At 39.2% G+C, this 6844-nt stretch overlaps 1 pseudogene; it reads left to right on the forward strand.

Moving 5' to 3' along the window:
* Positions 1-2392: 2392 nt before the first annotated feature.
* Positions 2393-2464, forward strand: LOC122035597 (annotated as a pseudogene).
* Positions 2465-6844: the final 4380 nt, after the last annotated feature.

The following is a 6844-nucleotide window of genomic DNA, read 5'->3' on the forward strand; positions in this document are numbered from 1 at the left end:
CACGGCCGTGCCGATTGGCACGACCTCCTTTTTTCTCCCCTCGGCTAAAGTCGCCTGGTCGTGCCAATTGGCACGTCCAGTTTTTCCTTCTTCTCTGCATATGTCTCACGACCGTGCCAATTGGCACGACCTGAGTCTTCTCCCTCTCTAGCGTTCTTGCACGGCCGTGCCAATTGGCACGACCCGTGTTCTTCTCTTCTCTGCATAGGCCACATGACTGTGCAAGGTTGCACGGCCCGTGGTCTTCGTCCCTCTGTTGGCTTCACACAACCGTGTGGGGTCACATGCCCGACTCTTTTAAGCTCACGGTGACTCGCCTTTCGCCATTTTGGTTCCTCTGACGCCCCCACACCCATGAAATGCTCACGGCCAGCTCGTGGAGGCTCTGCACATCCTGAAAATGAATACCCAAAAAATAAAAAAATAATAAAAGTACTCGACTCGAACTTACTAAAGAAATAAAATGATAAACGGAATGATAAACTAAAATGAAAACCCTTGGGTTGCCTCCCAAGAAGAGCTTGTTTTAGGTTTTTAGCTCGACCATATTTCAGTTAATGTAGACTAAACCCGTGGAAGCATGGCTCTCCTCCTAGGGTTAATGCTCCAGTCTACACCTTTAGTTTTGCTTGTACAGGACAGATGTACTTCTTATTGCTTACTGGAGGGGATCTCTCTTGGAAACTGCACTCCTCGACTTCGTGTATATTCATCTTGCTCGAATTTCCCTGAGAAGAGGGGTCGCAGATAGAGGAATCTGATAAATCAAATTCAATCCTTTCTTTGCCGATCTCCAAGGATAACTTGTGACTTTTCACATCAATGAGGGCTCCAACTGTGGCAAGAAATGGTCTTCCAAGGGTGATCGGTATCTTGGGATCCTCCTCCATATCCAGGATAATGAAATCTGTGGGAATGATACATCCACCCACTTCTACTTGCACGTCTTCCACTATTCCCATTGGGTATCTACATGAATGGTCAGCTAATTGCAGTGCCATAGTAGTCAGTTTAATATTCTGGAGTCCCAGTTTCTTACATAAAAAATACGGAAGTAGGCTAACGCTGGCTCCCAAGTCGCAGAAAGCTCTCTGTATAAGTTCAGAACCAATTTTGTAAGATATGGAAAAACTCCCTGCGTCCTGAAGTTTTGGTGAAATATTTGCCATAAGTAGAGCGCTGCAATTCTCTGTTAATGCTACAGTCTCGAAGTCGCCCTTTTGCCTCCTATTGGATAAAATTCCCTTTAAGAACTTTACGAACTTCGGCATTTGGTGCAGTGCATCTATCAGTGGTACTTCTACGCAAATTTTCTTAATCTTCTTCAAGAATCGGTTGAACTCTTCATCCTTCTAGGATGTTATCAGTTTCTAAAGGAAAGGAATCGTCTGACTTTGTGGGAGGAATTTGAAGAGTCCCTTCAACTTTCTTGGTGACCTCCTCTCCATCACTGTTCTGGATCTGATTGGGCATTAGGGGAGAGGGCTCTTCCCCTGAGTCAGGTCCTTTTTGAGTAATGATTTGGGGGTCTCCCATAGTTCATCCGCTCCTCAGCTCGATGCGGTTGTAGTGTTCCACTAGGTTTATATCTGGCTTTCCTGGAAATGTTCCCTGTGCTCTTGAGAAGGACTGGGCTATCTGAGCTATCTAGCTATCTTGCATCTTTTGGTGTTTCTCAGAATTTTCCATTCTTTGAGTCAACAACTTAATCTCATTCTTCATCTCTTTTTGCTCTGAGAGAGCTTCTTCAAGCATCTTTTCAATTCTGGACAATTGTGAAGGTTACTGTTAAAAAGTCTGTTGTCTAGATGAGTAGCTCTACTGCCTAGGTGAGTAGCTCTGTTGTCCAGGTTGATAGCTTTGTCTTGCTGGCCCTTGGTCCTGATTGTTCCGATATGAGAAATTCTGGTGATTCCACCATCCTGGGTTCTATGTGTTGGAGTACGGATTGTTTTGCCTTTGGTTGTAGCTGACTATCGCATCACACTGCTCAAGTTGGTTTATCTGTGCTTGTATTGGCCCTAGGGGGCAAGTATCTTGAGCATGATCCGTACTTCCGTAAGTTTCGCAAACACAAACTATTGCATTGGCAGTGTTGTTGTTGTTGTTTCCCATGACCTCAAACTTCTTGGTCAGAGCGTCTAGCTTTGCAGACATGAGAGTGCCTGCATCTACATCAAATTTTCCTGATGCTTTTATTGGATTCCCTGAGAGAGAACCACCAGATCTTTTTGATTCCCACTGATGGTGATTCTGTGCCACATTCTTTATGATCTCTTCAGCTTCATCAAGGCTCTTGTTCATCAGTGCTCCTCCTGCTGCATAATCGAGGGATACCTTCGTGTGATAGTTGATTCCATTGTAAAAGGTGTGTAGAACCAACCATTTCTCAAGGCCATGATGGGGGCACTATCTCAACATACTTTTGAATCTGTCCTAGGCTTCAAATAATGATTCTGAGTCTATTTGTTTGAAGCTTGCAATCAAATTCCTCATATGAGCAATTTTGCTTAGTGGATAGAATCCGTCCAGAAATTTCTGCTCACATTGCTACCAGGATGTAATGCTGTTTGCTGGAAGGGAATTTAACCATTGCTTGGCTCTATCTTTCAGGGAGAATCTGAAGAGCAATAACCTTACTGATTCTGGAGGGACTCTGTTCACTTTCATGGTACCATAGATCTCGTAGAAAATCTCTAAGTGGTGGTTTGGATCATCGTGCGGTCCTCCTCCAAATTGATTATGCTGAACCATATGAATTACTACAGGCTTGATTTCAAAATTGTTAGCTTCGATTGGCAGTCGAGTGATGCTAGACCGAACCCCTCGTGCATAAGGTGCTGCGTAATCCTTCAACAATTTATCAGCCATCTCTGAAGATTCTTGTACTGCTTGAAATGCTTTTTGAAGGTTTCTTCTTCTTAAAAAGGTCCTATTGATCTCTGGATCGAACGATAGAAGTTGTCCTGAAAGATTAGCTCTTCGCATGCAAAAAAAAATAAAATAAAATATGAAATATAGTAAAGAAGAAGAGATGAAATAATATTATCTTTGGCGTTTTAATAAAAATACAAAAGGTAAAGAAAAACAAGAATAAAATTATTTATCTTTAAATGCAAAATATTAGAAAAAGGAAAGATGAAGGATAAGAAAACAAAGTCTAGTATAATCTAATATGATTATCACTAATGTTATAAAGAAAGTCTCCGGCAACGGCACCAAAAACTTGTTACGATTCCGCAAGTGCACGGATTCGTCATTAGTAATAAAGATTATCGATCCCACGAGAACTGGTTATAAGTGTTAGAGTCACATTGGTCAAATGTCTACATTTATATGCTAAGTGTAGTTGTTCAACTAATTTATATTGTAGATAGCATGGTGTGTGGTGTCACACACAGAAGATCATGTTATCAATTCCTTATAAATTATAAATAGTAGCTCACGACTAAGATGGAAAGAAACAAACCATTAGAATAGTCGTAACGTAATTTGGTATTAGTTTATCTTAACTATAAAAATTACACTAGTACACTCTGAGTGTATTGAGCAGGACCATTTAAGGTAAATTCTTTTTATACTGACTGAATAAAAGAACAAGACCTCTGTTATTATGGAAGTGTACGCTCTTAATCTTAATATAATAACAAACACATATACTTAATATTTATTTCTTTAATTTATCAAATGGTGGGATTTAGTCCGATAAATCAATAGGTCCGATAAGTTGGGAAATGATATTATTTATAGTGTGTGTTGTTGATTATAGAAGGAAACTGTGTCCTAGTAATCTAGGTTGATAATATCCCCAAGAGGAGCTCATAAAGATTGTCATGTAAACCCTGTAGGTGGACTTAGTCCGACATGACGATAAGGTTGAGTGGTACTACTCTTGGACTAAGATATTAATTAAAGTGAGTTGTCAGTAACTCATTTAATTAGTGGACATTCGACATCTTAAACACAGGGAGATTAACACGATCATGATAAGAAGGAGCCCAAAATGTAATTTGGGATTGTTGCGGTAGTTCAATAATAATTCTTTAGTGGTATGAATTATTATTAATGAAATTAAGTTGGGTGTTCAGGGCGAACACGGGAAGCTTAATTTCATCGGGAGATCAAAACCAATTCCTCCTCTCGGTCCCTATCGTAGCCTCTTATTTATAGAAAATTATATCCACCAAATACCCACCCTTAAGTGGTCGGCCAAGAAAGCTTGGAGCCTAAGCTTGGGCCGGCCAAGCCAAAGGCTTGAGCTAAGTAAGGTGGCCGGCCATAGCTTGGAGCCCAAGCTTGGTGTGGCCGACCATATAAAATAAAAGGATTTTATTTTTTAAAATCTTTTCTTATGTGGAAGCCATGGTTTTAAAAGAGAGTTTAAAATTTAAATCTTTTCTTTTATAATTTTCTACAAAAGATTAAGAGAAATGTTTGATATCTTTCCTTATTTGTAGTTAAAAGAAAGATTTTAATTTTTGAGAAAATTTTCCTTTTATGTAACCATCCTCATGATTTTAAAAGAGAGTTTTAAAATTAAATCTTTCCTTTTATAGTTTCTATAAAAGATTAAGAGAAAAAATTTGATATCTTTCCTTATTTGTAGATTGAAAGGAAGATTTTAATTTTGAGAAAACTTTCCTTTTTGTAATCATCCACATGTTTTAATAGAGAAATTTTAATTTATAAAAGTTTCCTTTTATAACTAACCATGAAGGGAATTTTTAAAGAGATTTTTTTTTTAAATTTCCGGAAACAAATAAGGAAGTTTTAATTTTGTGTTTAAAACTTGCCTTATTTGGAGCACTTGTAGGGGCCGACCATGAGAAGGGTTAAATAGAATTTTTAATTAAATTTTCCTTATTAACCAATGACAACAAAAATAAGGAAATTTTAATAATAATTAAATTTCCTTATTTGCCAAGACTAAGGAATATAAAAGAGAGGGTAGAGGTGCCTCATCTCACAACATATCTTCTATTGTTTCTCCCTTCTCTTCCTTGGTGTGGCCAGCCCTATACTCCTCCTTTTCTCTTCTTCTTTAGTGGCCGGTGCATCCCTCTCTTGGAGTTCTTGTGGTGGCCGGTTCTTGCTAGGAGAAGAAGGAGAGAAAGGAGGCTTTGTTCTAGCATCCCTTGGAGCTTGAAGGTTGGTGGCCGAAACTTGCAAGAAGGAAGGTGTCTTGGTGGTTCTCATCTCGGTAGATCATTGCCCACACAACATCCGAGATAAGAAGAGGAATACGATAGAAGATCAAGAGGTTGTTGCTTACAAAGAAAGGTATAACTAGTAATTCTATTCCACATCATACTATTTTTCTTTGTATGGATTTTGAAATACCAAACACAAGAGGCTAGTGATTCTAGATTTTTGGATTTGTGATTCGAAGTTGTGTTTCTTTTATTTTTTCAATCTTGTGATTCGATTGTTCTTTTTGGTTAAACCTAGGGTTACTATAAGGAAATTAAATATTGAATTTCGTTGAGAGGCTTTGTCGAGGCAGTGGTGGATGTTCCCATACCCAAGAAGGCCAAGTGCCTCGCCATGTTTGATCTGGGAGCCGATCTCTGAAATAAATATTTAATTGAATTTGTAACATGGGTGGATTTGGATCAATAATGTTAAGTATCGTTTGCGGTCCAAGTCTAAACCTCTAAGAACAGATAAGTTAAATTTGGAATCAATAATGTTAAGTTCTGTTTGTGATTCCAAATTTAATTTCTAAAGAACACAATACGTTGTTAGGAAAGGTTCAGGACTTGTACAAAATTTTTGTATAGAGGAACCGGTACGATATTCCTAGTATCAACCAACAATAAGCACTAGCAATGGTTTACCTAAGATTAGCTAAACTATCGATAGTTGTGAGTTATCTAAAGAAAAGGGAATGAGAAGCGGAAATGAGAACTAGCAATGAGAAGTAATCAACTTGGTTTATGAAGAGTTCTAGGAGTTCGGTTTCATTGTAGTGGTATTGATGTATCACATACTATCCTATACTCATTGTCCATTAGCATGCATTCACCAAAAGCTAAAGCAATTATCCTTAAGCACCAAACAAAGATGATCCCTATTAAATTCTATTACGGTTAACCCCTGTCAGTAGGGTGCTCGGTAGATCACAAGGACACAACTCTAATTGATCTTATCAAGGATATAATTAAGGAGCTTAGTTTGGTCTTTTACTTCTTTGTGGAGGAGTCGCCTCTCCTTTCAAGGAAGTACCCTAGATGTCCGTGAATGAGTTATCCCTGTCACTAGGGCCCCTCGAGTGTACAATCTAAGATATTCCTTCTAGGAGGTTGACAATTCCTACACAATCAATCAACACGATATAGAGATCGAGTAGTCGAAACAAAGCAAGAGAAATCATCCAATGAATATAAGCATAATACTAGTCTTACATCAAAACCAATCCACAATTACTCCCTCATCCTAGAATAAGGACTCTACTCCATAAACGCCGGAGAAAAATCCGAAGACATAGTGTATTTAAACATACAATTCTCAAACACAAAGAGAGAAAGAAGAAGTATGCTTATCCAACGACGACGAGTGATCTTCGGATCCAATCCTTTGCTTTTGGAGTCGATGTGCTGATGAAAGATCACTGGAACGATGTCCTGGACAACGTGGAATAGCATCAAAGTGATTCTCCTGTTGACGGCTCGTCTCCCGGCTCTCCCCCCTTTGAGGAAAAGGGTTAAAACCCTTTTATAGGCTAGGGTGTTGCTATGGCGGAACGATCGTGTAAGGATGGCACGACCGTGCCTTTTCTGGTCTCTGGCTACGTTGCACGGTTGTACCAATTGGCACGGCCGTGTGAACTCCGGGCTCGGCTCCT

Source organism: Zingiber officinale, chromosome 11B (genome assembly GCF_018446385.1).
Source record: "Zingiber officinale cultivar Zhangliang chromosome 11B, Zo_v1.1, whole genome shotgun sequence".
Lineage (NCBI taxonomy): Eukaryota > Viridiplantae > Streptophyta > Magnoliopsida > Zingiberales > Zingiberaceae > Zingiber > Zingiber officinale.